Source organism: Dendropsophus ebraccatus, chromosome 3 (genome assembly GCF_027789765.1).
Source record: "Dendropsophus ebraccatus isolate aDenEbr1 chromosome 3, aDenEbr1.pat, whole genome shotgun sequence".
In the NCBI taxonomy this organism is placed as follows: Eukaryota; Metazoa; Chordata; class Amphibia; order Anura; family Hylidae; genus Dendropsophus; species Dendropsophus ebraccatus.
Genome location: NC_091456.1, coordinates 15,411,877 through 15,428,015, shown reverse-complemented (window position 1 = coordinate 15,428,015; position 16,139 = coordinate 15,411,877).

The following is a 16,139-nucleotide window of genomic DNA, read 5'->3' as shown; positions in this document are numbered from 1 at the left end:
GGTGGGAAGAGCCATTGGTTTAGGCCCTCCCCAGCCTAAATATTACCAGCCTGCTGCCGCCCGGTCCAGGAGCGCCAATATTGACGCTCCGGGACCACTGGCACCCGGCTCTTCCCAGTACCCCTGGTGGCATTGGGTACTGGGGTAATAATAGGGGGTTAGTGTTAGCCATTTTATACCGGCTAACACTAGGCCCCAACTTAGTAATGGATTCCGTCTATTAGACGGCTTCCACTACTAAGTCTAAAAAGTAAAGAAATAAAGACAAGACACAAGTTTACAAATTTTTTTATTCAAATAAAAACACCCCCACACCCCTCATTGACCATTTTATTTAAAAAATTCAAAGAACAACCGCTGGTCATCGACGTAGTCCACGGAATCCGACGTAATCCACAGGATACCGATATCTGAAAAACAAAAAGGGAGAAACACACAAAAAACACACAAACAGGAGCACAACACCCATCATTGTGAGCGGTGTTGTGCACCTTACAGTATGCAGCATCTTTACAGATCGCTGCTTACAGTCTGACCCCCAAGGGGTTAAGGGAGGATGTATTGCATCCCCCTTAACCCCCTGGGGGCCAGACTGATGTCAGACTGCACCCATCCCAGCAAGGAAGGGGTTAACTGACCCCCCCTTCCTTGCTGGGAGGGGTGCAGTGCTGGGGAGGGGGTGGGGAGAGCTCTATACTCACCCCAATGTTGTCTCTTCGCTGGTCCGCAGCACAATGAAGTGACTGTACTGCGGACCGGCTCATTATATGTGCGCTGCGCCGATCAGCCAATCAGCTGAGCGCACATATAATTCTAAATGTTTCTTCTAATAATGTTATTGTCATAACATAATTAGAAGAAACATTTGATGTTTTCATTAAAGTAAAGTGATGATTAGTACAGAATGCTCTATTGCCGGCATATGAATTACCGGCTAATAGAGCTTTCTGTACTAATTAATATTTAATGAATAAAACACATTTTCGATGAAATAAATACAGTTTCTTTGTTCAATAATTTAATTCTAACGAATCCATCATTGTGCAATTAAATATACTGTCAAAAAATAAATATATATATAAATATACATTTATTTATATATATATTTATTTTAACAGTATATTTAATTGCAAAATGATGGAATCGTTTACATTTAATTATTGAACAATAAAAGGGACTTTATTAGACAGAAAATGTGTTTTATTAATTCAATATATTAACCATGAGAGACATCGGCTATACTGCAGAGGATCGCAAACCCCGGTAATAGCGATTCATGTAAACTGTTTCCCTGCTTTCCCAGATGCATCCAGAGGTGTTTCCATCACTTTCTTAACATTTTATTTGTTATTTTTAGTTGAACCAGATTTCCAAGTAAATGACCGTATGTTTTGAGCCGCATGTCTATTTTTTCCCACGGCCGGAGTTTCACCCGCACATTTACAGCCGCATAAAAAATACAGCCGCACAGTTACAGCGTGTGAATCCAGCCTAACAGTGTACAGTTTATATACAGTATATACAGTAAGAGGCTTACCTGTCGGGTGGTGGTGTTGGGGAATGTATACAGTAAGGGGGTGTTAGGGAATGTATACAGCAGAATGGGGGCTACCTGGGGGGGTGTATAGAGCATAGGGGCTACCTGAAGGAGGGAGTGTATACAGCATGGGGGCTACCTGCAGGGGGGAGTGTATATAGCATTGGGACTACATGCAGAGGGGAGTTTGTACAGCATGGGGGCTACCTGAAGGGGGGAGTGTATACAGTATGGGGGCTATCTGCAAGGGGGGAATTGTATACAGTATGGGGGATACCTGCAGGGGGGAGTGTATACAGTATGGGGGCTACCTGCAGGGGGGGAATGTATACAGTATGGGGGCAAACTGCAAGAAGGGGGGGGAGTTTATACAATATGGGGGCTACCTGCAAGGGGGGAGAGTGTATACAGTATGGAGACTACCTGTAGGGGGAGTGTATACAGTATAGGGACTACCTGCAATGGTGGGGGGAAGAATGGGGCCTACCTGCAAGTGGGGGGAGTGTATAGAGTATGGGGGCTACCCGCAGGGGTGGGGGGTGTATACAGTATAGGGACTACCTGCAGGGCGGGGGGGGGGTGTATAGAGTATGGGGGCTACCTGAAAGTGGAGGGGAGTGGGTAGAGTATGGCGGCTACCCACAGGGTTGGGGGTTGTATACAGCAATGGGGGGTACCTGCAGGGAGGGAGTGTATACCTGCAAGGGGAGTACCTGCAAGGGGGGGGAGTGTATACAGTACGGCGGCTACCTGCAAGGGGGAAGTATATACAGTATTAGAAACTTTGAAACCTCTTCTGTATTGTCCTCACCAAGGATGAAAGGTAGTGCCTAAGAGGGCCAGATTATGATGATGCAGGATTGTGTATGCATTATTATAAGCTGCAGGTTTTCTACACACACACACACACACACACACACACACTTATGGTCTGCAGTCAGCGGGGGCAGGGCAGGGTGTGTGTGTGCAAACTTTACACTACAGGTATACAGGACCCCAGATCTATACACTACAGGTAAAGGAGGACCTCCACCAACTATATGCTACAGGTATACAGGACCTCCACTAACACTGTCAATGTTTTATATAACCAGGCTCAGCATAGCATTACCAATTTTGTACATAACCAGGCTGTATATAACACTGCTAATGTTGTATATAACCATGCTGTATATAACACTGCCAATGTTGTATATAACCAGGCTGAGTATAACACTGTTAATGTTGTATACCAGGCTGTATACTGTATAACACTGCCAATGTTGCATATAACCAGGCTGTATATAACACTGACAATGTTGTATGTAACCAGGCTCTGTATATACAGTAAAACTGACAATGTTGTATATAACCAGGCTCTGTATATAAAACTGACAATGTTGTATATAACCAGGCTCTGTATACAGTCTGATTACATGATGACATCTAAGTTTGGCTATTAGGTATTTAGTGCAGAACTGTTAGGGTATATAGCATATAAAGAGGGCTCCTGGCGATTTCCCCTTAAACAAAAAACAAAACAAAAACAAGGGCATGGATTTGCCTCCTGGGCGACCTTGGAACAAATCTAATTAACACACAGTGTATATACATACATACACTGTGTGTGTGATCTGCTTATTGAAGTGGTAGGGTCATGTGGTCCAGCATTACTAAAGCTGTCACCAAGGAGCTGTTCATTCAGCACCACCTGTAACTGAACAGCATCACACAGTGTCCATGAAAATGTCATGAAAGTGAATATGAATGTGTTGTGCAATCACTGCTTTAGAGACCAAGGATGACTGACTATTTCTTCCTTCATGTGAGACCTTGACTGTCAGCTCTACAAATCAAAATTTACAAGACAGGAAATGTACAGTTCTTAGCATTGTGGTCAAGTACATAATAGGCTCCAATGGGCTTTTGTTGTTGTTGTTGTTGTTGTTGTTGTATTGTATGTTCTATTCTCATAGATTTCCTGTTTTATTTGGTGTGTAAATCTCACTTTTTACATTGTCAGTACTGAACAAATCCTTTATAATCTCTCTTCTCTCTGTGAAGGCAAATAGGCTGTGCAGGTAAAAGGTTATGCAGATATGGAGAATGTCAACATTATTCTTTGGAATTAATTGGGTTGCAGATGCTCTTAAAACTGGTAGCTTCAGATTATTATTTAAAAAGCACAACAGGCATCTTAGACAATGTTGTATGTAGTTTAATTTGACAACTACAATCTGGGCTTTGCCTGAACAGATGATCTTTTGAGTCTTGTAAAGAAACTAAAAGAAAATCATATATAGCCTTTCTGCAATATAGTTATTTATTAGTGACTATAAAATAGATAAAAGTAGATAAAAAAAGTAAAAAATAATGGGTATCTTATCACTGGCATAGTTGCCAACAGTCCTGATTTTGCCAGAAGCTCCACCCCCATCGCAGGAAGCCCCACCCCCTGCCAGCGCGTGTGACATAACTCATACAGAGCAGGGAGGGGCAGGAAGATGAAGGGGTAGTAGTATAATGATGAAGAGGGAGTAGTATGATGATGAAGGGGAAGGAGGATGAAGGGATATTAGTAAGATGATGGAGGGGCAGAAGGATAAAGGGGTAGTAGTATGATGATGGAGGGGCAGGAGGATGAAGAGGGTTGTTGTATGATGATAGATGAGCAGGAGGATTAATGGGGTTATATGATGATGGAGGAGTATGAAGGGGGTAGTAGTATGATGATGAAGGGGGAGTAGTATGATGATGAAGGGGAAGGAGGATGAAGGGGTAGTAGTAAGATGATGAAGTACAGGAGGATGAAGGGGGTAGTAGTAAGATGTTGGAGGGGCAGGAGGATGAAGGGGGTAGTAGTATGATGATGGAGGGGCAGGAGGATGAAGGGGTAGTAGTATGATGATAGAGGGGCAGGAGGATGAAGGGGTAGTAGTATGACGATGAAGGGACAGAAGGATGAGGAGGGTAGTAATATTATGATATGGGATGCAGCTGCATCATATGGGCACAAACTACCAGTATATACAGTCAGTCAATTGTGACAAAAAACCCACTGACAAGCCACACCCCACAAACCACGCCCATGATAGGCCACACCCACAATAAACCACATCACTTTTAGTCAACACTAAAGTGTCACTGGAAAGTTTTCAAATGTTAGCAACTAAGCACTGGTAGGACAACAAGCATTCCACCAGAATATTACAGATTAAACATTAACCCTTTCACGAACATGGGTCATTGATTCCTCAATGCCCAGGTCATTTTTGGACATGAGCTTATGGGATCATTATGCCCCCTGTCCCCTGCAGCTGTTAGAATCTTGAATCAGCGGCAGGGGAGAGAGGGGAGGGGGCAGAGCTCATGGGCACGGCACACGTGGTGGTGCGCTGGCCTTACCTCCCTCCGTTCTCTGCCTGCCTCTGTAGCTAAAAACTGTAAGCCTTAGGCTTCTGGTTTTCATTACTACCATTGGGGCTCTGCTATCACATTGCAAAGCCCTGATGCTTACCAGACAGCATTCTCTCTCTGTAGAGGAAGAATTCTCTGTCTGAAGCCCTATAGATGTTGCGGTCACGCTGACCGCAGTATCTATAGGGTTAACTTTTAGCACTGGAGCACGACTCCAGTGCTGAGAGTTGCGTTGGCTCCCCAGCTATCACTAACACCCGGGACCTGCCACGGATGACACAGGCGCAGTTACCGTGCCTGTGTCATGGGGGATTATAAATTAACGTTGCTGTAGCCTCAGGCATAGGCTACATGATTTCACAGTGCAGTGGTGGGAGGGAGTTAAAGAGGACCTTTACCATTCTCATTCACCCCACTGGATTTTCAAAGAGGTGCAGGTATAGATTTCTGCCATGATCTTGTGAGATGTATATCACCCTGCTGCCAGAGCTTTAGACACACCCTAGTGTAACAGCATTCCCCTGGTACATGCATGCCTAGCTCCTTAATGCTCTATGTGGCCTGTAATACAGACAGAGCCCTGTATCTCACCAATTGCCATTTAAGGGGTGTCGAAGGTGAAATCTACTGTGTAATCTACCTGTTTCGAAATTCACAGCCTCAATTTATTGTACTTTCCCCAAATTGACTTATTTGCTGTCATCAGATAATTAGCCAGCCACTATTGTCATTAAATAACACATCCTATTATATGTTATCTAAAATAAAACAATAGTGTAAGCTTTATAGATTCAGTCCCCTTAATTCTGTATCACAACATTACTTTCTTAATGATCCCCTAACTTATCATATATACATGCTCAACTTTCAATTATGTACAGTAAATGTAGCATAGCTAATAATAAATTTATACTTGTTAAGTTGAAAAACACTTTAATTTACCAACTTTGAAATTACCAGAAAATGAAAAAGGATTAAGATGCATAACTGTATTAGGGATTTCAGTCGTGACCCTACATAACATCACCGTAGACATCTATTGACGTATAACAAACCTTTGTGTATCCCATACTAAATCTGTGACTAACAAAACTATGGAGGTAAAGGAGTGTCCGCAGCCCTTCAAGCTTCTGTGTTATCTTCTGTCAGTAAAATATGGCGGAAGATGCATGTTCAGCCATTATTTTGTGGGGGTTTTTTGGTATCTTGTTGTACAATTGTCTTAACATAGCTCTATTTCTTTTTGCTGTGGTAATTGAATCTCCAACACACCTGTCTCTTCTGCTGAGGTATCTCTGGCCTTTAGACAGTTAAATTTTACTTCTGTGATTGACATCTTTCCTTGCCACTCTTGTTTCTCCTGTTCCATTCTGTGTGTGGCTGGGATGTCAATGACCGACCCAATCACCTTTCCTGACAACCTATAAACAGTTTGGTTGCCCAAATTCCAGTGCTTGCTATTAGTCTATTTTGACTGTACTTGCATTTTCTCCTGTGTATTCTTACACTCTTCTATTGCTCTTGACTATTTTCCTAGTTCTGATTGTACTTCTCCATGTTTTGTGTTTTCATCTTTGATGCAGGGAGGGGACCTCGCTTAGTTGTCCACTTAAAGGGAACCTGTCACCCCCCCCCATGCCGCAGTGACAGGCTCCCGACCCCCCGTTAGAGCCCTCTATACTTACCTAATCCCGCTGGGTCCCGCTTCTGGATCCCGCTTCTGGATCCGATCGGGTGATGTAGATCTCAGCCGCTGAGATGAGTCCAACGCTCATAGAGAATGACGGAGCGCTGGACTCTCCTGTCATTCTCTATGGGTGTTGGACTCATCTCTCAGCGCGCACGCCGGGCTGCAGCGGCTGAGATCTTCATCACCCGACCACCTCCAGAAGCGGGACCCGGCGGGATTAGGTAAGTATAGAGGGCTCTAACGGGGGGTCGGGAGCCTGTCACCCCGGCACGGGGGGGTGACAGGTTCCCTTTAAGGTAGTTGTGGCAAGTAGATAAGACCAGCTGAGTGAGTCTAGCTTAAGGTTCCATTGTCCTTGTTTTTCTACACCCTCATGGTCATATAGCAGCAGCTGTTGGCATTACGGTAACACTGTTGTCTGTGTAGGTATAGGTAGAATACACATATAGTATGAACTATATTTTTATGTTGGGCTGTATATTACTTCATATTAGTGTATTAAACATAAACAAAATGTTAACAAAATGTTATGAAAAACATGTGAATTATGCTAGATGGCTTTATATTTATTTTCCCAGTTGAGGACTGGGAAAATGCTGATTACATCTTCTGAGCTGCTTTAAAATGTGTCCCTATCTGGCGCACATCTTTCTGTGTAAAAAGGGGATGTTCCACCAATAGCAAAATGTAACTGACAGCACAGCTATGCATATATTCTTGCCGTCAGTCTCCATTTCACACAAGCAGTGCATACTTACCTAGTGCACTGCTGTGTGATCTGGCATCCTACTCTCCGGCTTTCCCGTCCAGCTCCGGCAGCCACTGTTCCTTCATTAGCAAGAGAGCAGGATCAGAGTGTAAGAGTGGTATGCCGGATCATACAGCAGCCCACTAGGTATTTATGAACCGCATGTGTGATCTGGAAACTGACAGCATAAATATATGCACATCAGTTTTCATGGCCGCACAAACGATCCATAGCCCAGGCTCTCATTTATTGTGCCGTGTGAAGGTGTTTGAAAACGAGCACCGATCTCATTGATCGGCGATTGTTTGCATCTTTGCATCTATCCTAAGAGAATAAGAGTGGAAATACTAAAAGGGCAGACTAGATGGACCCAGTGGTCTTTTTCTGCCGACAATCTTCTATGTTTCTATGTTTGTATAGTTCCATATCGGGCCGTGTAAAAGGATTCTTAAGCCTATGGAGAAAACGCATGTAATCATTCATAGATTGACCTTTTAAATTCTAAAATACCACTAGATTAATTGAATATTGTACCTAAATGCATGGAACTATTTTACACATGATGTGGATAAATGACATCTTTACTTGTGGTAACATGTAGAGTAACAGGAAATATGGGCAAGGAGGGGAATGCATTTGCATTGTGTTTGAGACTGGCAGGGGAGATATCTTATTGCCTTAAAGCAAAAAGTAACATTTCTTATTACGTATATACCAAGAACGAGGCTCAGAGAAATGAGCAGAATGTAAAATGTATCCATAGCAATTCTGCATGTACTATCTAAACTAATCTATCTCTTTAATTACATTATTTCTTTAAGAAAGGTATGCATTAAAGTGTAACTGTCATTTAATTGTTTTTTGTAGAAATCAATAGTACAAGCAATTTTAAGAAATTCTGTAATAGGTTTTCCAGCCCACCCCCCCTCACTTCTTATCTGTGCATTATCAGGCAAAGCTGTCTTCATTACAGAGAAGCAATGTGAAGATGGGTTTGCTGAGTCCGTTATAACTTATGGAAGGGGCAAGGGTTGAGAGGGATGAGTGAGTAGGAAGAGCAGAGAAGCAGCTGTATAGTTTGAAGACTGGGCACATAAAAAGCTGGATTCACAGGTCAGAAAGGTCAATGCTAGTCTGGGAGCTTTAGACAAAAGATTGCGGGATGTTGTGCAACCCCTCCCCATAGAGCATAATGGAGACAGAAATCCTGCTACTTCTGATGGGAGGGGGGAGGTACGGAAACAGCTTTTGCAATACAGAATTAAACTCTTTTACTTAATAAAACCTATTACAGTTTCCTAAAATCACTTGTACTATTGATATTTATTGATTTCTGAAAAATGACATTTAATTGACAGTTACGCTTTAAGATGTAATGCACAATAACCTCTGCAGTCATATATGTAACATGCAATTAAACCTTTTTTTAGGAGGATTTCAGTTATTTTAAGCGAATGTTTTACAACCACGTGAGGAAAGAGAACAGTATTTTTCCGTATATTTAACTTGGGCAGAGTAATCCCCAACGAGTTAAAGTTTTCAAACTACTGTACATTATCCCACATTTGCATTCTAATGGGCAATAAAGGCTAATAAAATTGTAAGTCACTCCTCTCTCAGAAATCAGAAAAGATATCCCTCGTCTCACCCACTAAGCTGGGAGAACTAGCAGTATTTCCAGAATGTTTTATTGAGTTACTTGAAATGACTTTCATCATTGTACATTTTGTGATTTATAAAACTTTATACCAGAAAATGTGATTATGCAAGAGTTTGTACTGCATGTTACGGGGTATTCTATTAGGACAATTCTTATCTTTTTGCCATAAATTTATTGTAGAGCATAAAGACATTATAAAGAGAGTCAGAGCAACTGCTACAATTAAGAACCTTGTGTGTTTATATTCTCTATGGTAACATGGCCTTGTCCGTAGACTTGTATGGTAATATTTGAAATTATTGAGTTACCAATAATATAGTGAATTATGGAGAGAACATAATGTTTTTCTTTATGTACTTATGAAAATTGTTTGATTAAAGTTATAACTCATTTGGGGACTTCCATTAACAATAAATAATGTTAAATCAGCAGGGAAGGTGATATACTTCAATCTTTGGAATTTTTTGTCTGTTTTCTACACAAAATACAATGCTAAACAATAGCTCACTAGTAGAGATGAGCGAATCTCGAGCATGCTGGAGTCCATCCGAACCCGAACTTTCGGCATTTGATTAGCGGTGGCTGCTGAACTTGGATAAAACCATAAGGCCATGTGAAAAACATGGATATAGTCATTGGCTGTATCCATGTTTTCCAGACAACCTTAGAGCTTTATCCAAGTTCAGCAGCCCCAGCTAATCAAATACCGAACGTTCGGGTTCGACTCGAACCCGAGTCCGGTTCGCTCATCTCTAGTCACTAGGTGTCTCACTTAGTGGAAAACTACAGTCAAGGCTCCCTCACTAATGCCATTTGGCTTTAGTAACAGCCAAAAAAAGAGACCAAAGTGATGTCAGTTGTCCCTCTGCTCTGCACAGACTGGCCCAGATAAATGCCCAACCTAGTCGGGCAGAAGAGTTAAGGAATAAGGATAGACTGGAGGTGAGCAAGGATGTTAAATTGAAGGCCAGAGAGGAGTATACTGCAGGAGTCAAAGTGGAACATAAAGAGGCTCAGGGTTGAGAAAAGAGAGGCAGGAGGTGGTCAGGGTCTAAATGTGCAATTTAGATGACAGGATGACTCAAAGGTGACCCCAAGGCAGTTGACTTTGGGGATGGGTACATAGAGCAGCCATTGACTATAATTGATTAGATAGGGGGTGGAGTGAGATTGTGGAAAGATTATTTTTCCTGTTTTAAATTTTAGAAAGCGAAGGAAGATATGGCCGATAGACACTCTGGGGTACTGGATAGCGGAGAGTTAACATCTGGACCAGAGAAGTAGACTTGATTGTCATCGGCATAGAGATGGTACTTGAAGCAATTGGATTATATGACGTTTTCCATGCCAAAACTATAGAAAGAGAAGAGAAGATGCCCTAGGACAGAGCCTCGAAGGGCACAAATAGTGAGCAGACGAGGAAAGGAGGTCGTGTGGGAATGGCATGGGAATGGGAGAAACAAGAGTGGTTGAAGCAGCAGGCAGCCTAGAAACTCACCAAAAAGTAAAGTTTTGGGGTATAAGTTTTTTTTTTTTATTCTAACAAAACTAAGCAGACTCATAAAGCTGATGGGAGATATATAAATCTATATCTGATGGGAGATATATAAATCTACATAAACAAATTATTTTTCAATGTATATCTATTCTTGCTATACAAGCTGTATTTGTATATACCTCTACTGTAAAAATTACACCACATGGCCCTTTTCCATAAATAAGGCAAAGGCTTCAGTTATAGCTTTAATTCAGATTGGCCCTTTATTGAATGAGTGTGATTATCTTTAATGGAAGTTTGTCTTTAAAAAAAAGCTACTTGGCCAAATGTTATAAATTAGCAGCGTTTAGAAGTAAAATAAAACATCAAGAATATTGAAAAACATTTATGTTTGTTCCCATTTGAATGTATGTCATGGATGTAGATTCTAGAACTTTTTATTGTAATTGTGTTCATATCCTTGGATTACATTGACCTGAACAGCACAAAAAATAATTTATATAACTACAGTCTCTCATTGATTTTTTTCTAGTTCTCTCTATACATGTATCTAAACTGTTTTTCTAATAGCAAAATAAAAAAAAAATAGCTTTGAAAGTATATGTAGTCTGTAGCCCTAATCTTTACCTTTTCCACCTGCTCCTACCTAATTGGAGTACTTTTTTTGACAAGAGTAATACAAACTGGGTGGCAGTCCCTTCTTGACCTAGTGCATAGGGACCCTAAACTCAAAAGGGAAGAATAGTCTAGCCAGAAGGGTCAATACATACAGGGCATGCAGTGGCAGAATCAGCAGATAATAGATGGTCAGTGTATAGTGTCCAAATCCAGAAGGTAATGTAACTGTAGAATCGGCAAGCAAGGGTTGTCAGAGTTAAGTATGGGGTTCAAAAGCCCGAGGGTATACCAGGGTCCAAGTCATTGGCCAGAGAACATAAATGAAAAACTAAAAGAAGGTCAGGCTAAGGGAAAAGTGCTGCCATTTTCAAAATTCAGCAGTCTGCAAGGGCAGAGGGGGAATTTAATAATGAGTACAAACTTACCTCTCCCCATGCCCAAAGTAAGCAGCGGGACCGGCCTCGGCACCCCCACCAGAAGTCATTTTCCTCTGAGTTATGATGATGTCACAACTCAGCGGAAAATGCCTGTCCTGGCTGATGGACTGGCCGTACAGCCAATAATTGACTGGATCGGCGTCCTGCCCCTGTCACTGAGTGGCTGAGAGGCCAGTCCATCAGTTTGGTCATGATATGTCAGCACCCCGGATCCCAGAAACCATCAGGGGTGCCGAGTCTGGTCTCACCACTCACCTCGGGCACGGGAAGAGGTAAGTTTGTGCTCCTGATCGAATTCCCCCCTGCCCCTGCCGGTTGCCAGATTCAAATAACGGCTGGACTTCTCCTTTAACAGCAAGAGAGGGGGCCATGGATGCTGCACTGATCGCTGAAATAAAGCCAGGTAAGTATATTACAACACCACTCTCAAGTGGATTTCACTGAAATGAATGAAACCACAACCTTCGTTTATGTATATATAAGGATGCAGAAAAGAAAGCGAGAAACTAGAAACTAGGCCAATTTATTTTTTAATAGAAACATATTGTGATTTTTTTTTTTTTTTTTTTACTTTGCATTAAAAAAAAATGCATTCAGATATGTCAATAGCTTTTAAAAGAAAACCATTAGCATGTTAGACAAATCTAACCTGCTGATATGTCCCTATCGCACACGGGGTGCTGAGGATGAAGGTAATTTCCTTACTTTCATGCTCAGTGCCGTTTTCGTGCAGTTTTTAGTTAAATCCCTAGGCTGTTAAGGCCGCCCCATCTAATGAATATCAGTGGAACGGATCGGCAGGATCGGTGCATTGCTTCAGTATTCCTGCCCCCAGTGCACTAAACCAGTCCAGTCCAGCACCAGTCTTGGCAAGCACCCCTACTCTTCCTGTGCTCACTGCTGCCCCTTTTAGTCTGGCACCCCAAACTTCTCAAAACTAAATCCTCTTCTTAGCAAGGGGAATAAACTACAAACTGCATGAAAATGCTGTCAAGGATGAGGGTAAGAATTTAACCTTCATCCTCAGTGCCCTGTACACAATAGGGACATATCAGCAGGATCGATTCATCTAACCTGCTGATAGTTTGCCTTTAATTTTAAGCAAAATGCTCTTGCAAGAACTGTCTTCCTAGGTCAAGTAGTTTGAAATGTCATTTGACAGCCACCAGTCACATATTACAGCTATAATTGCAAATAACCTGAGATGTCACCCAATTATAAAGCAATGAAGCAACGTGAAGGCAGCACGGTGCACCATCTCAGATAAACAGAACAATAAATCACATGCATTGCAATCATTTGAACATTATTGTTGTATTTTATAAGAAATAACTGAGATCTATCTTAGAAAATGTCTCCAAGAAACCTGAAAAAAACAAAACAAATTAAAATACAGTTCAAGCTTTAGAGACTGATCCTTAATGATTTGAGAGGTTTTATGAAATCTATTCCTTGTTAGATAAGGATAATGAGCAATTCTTCAATTCCTTCATATTTTTTGCTAAATGCCTAATGAAGTCATTCTGTAAGTTTACATACTAAGAAATTCAAGTAGAAAGTAATGGATAAATCATTACAGCTTCTATTCTAACACCTCAATATGGTTAAAAGTAACACGTCGCAATTATATAACCGCTGTATACCTGTCCCTTGGCAGTACATAACTTGGAATTTAGAAGTATCTCAATACTTACGCCCACACGCAGACATGTGAGAATGACTCATAATAATAAATAGCATAAATTAAAAGAACTGCTCATATAAAATAAAATGTCAACTATATGAATCCTATATTTTTCCTTTATGATTTCTTCCTTCATAGTGCTGCTTTCTCCTTCATTATCATCAAACATCAACCATATAAATTCAGAAGCATCCAGCAGAATAGATCTCTGACTGTATTATGAATTCATTATTAGTGATGAGGGAACATGCCGATGTTCGGTTCGAATCCCGAACACGCACATAAAAAAAAAAAATATTGTGATCGGTTCATGTTCTTGTTTGCCGAACATTCAAGAAAAAATAACAAACATACAGTAGAAGCGCACGTTTCGGTCTACGCACATGCATACAGACTATCAGGTGCAAAGCATGAATTACGCAGTTGAGAATGTTCGCGAGTTCGCAAATGATTGTTATAACTATTCTGATCATCGAACAAATTTTTTGTGATCGACGAACACGAAAAATAAGCATCTTGTTCCTAGGAACACACGAACATTTACGAACATGTTCGCTCATCACTATTCATTATCTAGAAAATGAGGAGTTGTCATGTAAAATAATTTTTTTTTCAAAAAAGAGCTACTTTTTTTTTTTTTTTTAGTAAGGTCGTGTACAATCAATCGACTATCACATAAAAAGTTTAAGCAGTTGAGGGGTAAAATTCTGTGAAATGTCAATGTTAATAGTTTATTAGGAATATGTAAAGATAATATCATTGGTGTACATAGTGGCCCGTACATAGTTCTATAAACGGCTGCTCTCTCTATCCACTGTGCAGAGCAATGGTGTGCCGCTGTTTGGCACAGTAATGTGTCAGGTAGCAATAATATGTATGTAGTAAAAAACTGAACTGAAAAACATACGTCCGGTGCACATAATATTTAACTTTGCTTGAATAAACAACAGGTGCGGCTAGTGTGAGTAGTAACAATCCGCCTGATTGAAGAACGGGTACAGCATAACTGGGTAAATCTATGAGGAAGGCCCCAACAGAATCAGTTAAATACCTGATAGGTGGCTGTCGTCCAAGGAACAACGCAAATGTGCAGGTTACTAAGTCCTCTGTGTCTCTTCTTAGTTACCTGGAATCCGATGTATAGTTGTGAGCAGGCCCCGGCCGTCAGCTACCGCTGCTACCAACACCTGTCATGCTGTGTTAGACCAAGGCGTTTCCACAAACAATCAGTGAGGTCACTGTTGTGGTTACCGAAGCTCTAGCGGGTCAAAAACATCTAATGCATTTCAACGATCAACGGTCGCCCTTGTCAGAGACAGAGGATCGCTGAAATGCGTTAGATGTTTTTGATAATTGTTTACCATTAGAAGAAGCGTGCCGTACCGCTATGGGGACAGCAATATAAATATGAACAGCGCTCCATAGTGTAGAAATCAGGTAAAAGGGCAACAGGAAAAAGAGAAAATGGAGATTCTCATCTGATGGTATTGTGCAAAAACAAGGCACAACACTCGGCCACAGCAGGCATAAGAACCGCAGCCACTCCCAGGCAACCACAACGGGATATTAACAGCAACAGAATCCTCTACTCCACAACTGGGTCCAACGGGCGCAGGTCCAGGTAAAAAAGCAAGGCAAAATAAAGTACTAAACATTTATTAAAAAACGACACAATGCGTTTCAAGATCACACTGATCCCTTTTTTAAAGGTCAGACACTTGAGAAAGGGATTGGTGTGATCTCAAAACATGTTGGGGACAGGGAAGTGCTCCTAACGGTGCTACGTTGGGATTCTAGCCGTGTGAGCATAGTCCTAGAGCGGGCTGACTGGTATGGAACGTTGGATGAAAAAATGATTCTTCAGTGTTGCTCTGTCCTCTACAATCTCCAGATCTAACTCTCTGCAATGTCTTCCTGTTCAAGGACTTAGTATATCTGTCCCTCACAGGGTTTAAACCACCCATCGGAGACCCCCCTCCCTTTAAAAAAGGGCACACACACGGACTTGCACATCTCCCCCCCCCCCCGTTTTGTTGTCATATGTTATGGTTCTGTATGTATGTCTGGTGGTTTTGTTCCATCTGTCTGTTTCCTTCTTCCTCTTCTGTTTCAGGTGGACTCACCTGTTTTCAGGTAAATTAGAGGGGTAGTGCGGCGTTTAACATTTATTCACTAAATAACACACATTACAAAGTTATAAAACGTGAATGTCCCCCTTCCCCCTGTTCCCCCTACCCCGGAAGTGTGGCCTTCCTCATTCTGGCCCCCCTCTGCCGTGTCATCAGCTGCTCAGCTGCGATTGGTGGGTGCCCGGCTATCACTGACAGCCGGGCCCCACCGCGAATGACAGGGGCGCAGCTCCTGTGCCCGTGCCATCCCTGTGACGTACCATCTGCCGGAACGGTGTGCAGATTTGGACATGCCGGGATGTCCATTTGCAGGAAGGGGTTAAGATTAGCAAATCCAATCTTAACAAATTTAATCAAAAGAGCCAAAACTCTAGTATCTAAAAATCGGAAAATAACAATTTAAAAAAATTGTCAATCAGCCAGTCAGTCATCCAATTTCCGCCATTCCTCTCCTCTCTGTCCATGTATAACTCTGTTAGTCTCTCCCTGCTCTGCTGTAACTGCCTGCTGCCATCCTGCTCTCTCCTCCACACACAGCCGACTGGTCGCCTCCATTACCGAACCTCCTTATATAGAGGGGGAGGTGCTGACATCACAGAGGGGCCTGCAGCTGATTGGACAGGTGCTAGGGATTATGGTTAATCCCTTTCTCCTGCCCAGTGAAGCTCCAGACAGCATGTGTGGCCGCCATTTTGTTTCCTTAATGAATCGTCGCAGAACAAAGTGAATCTACAGCACCATT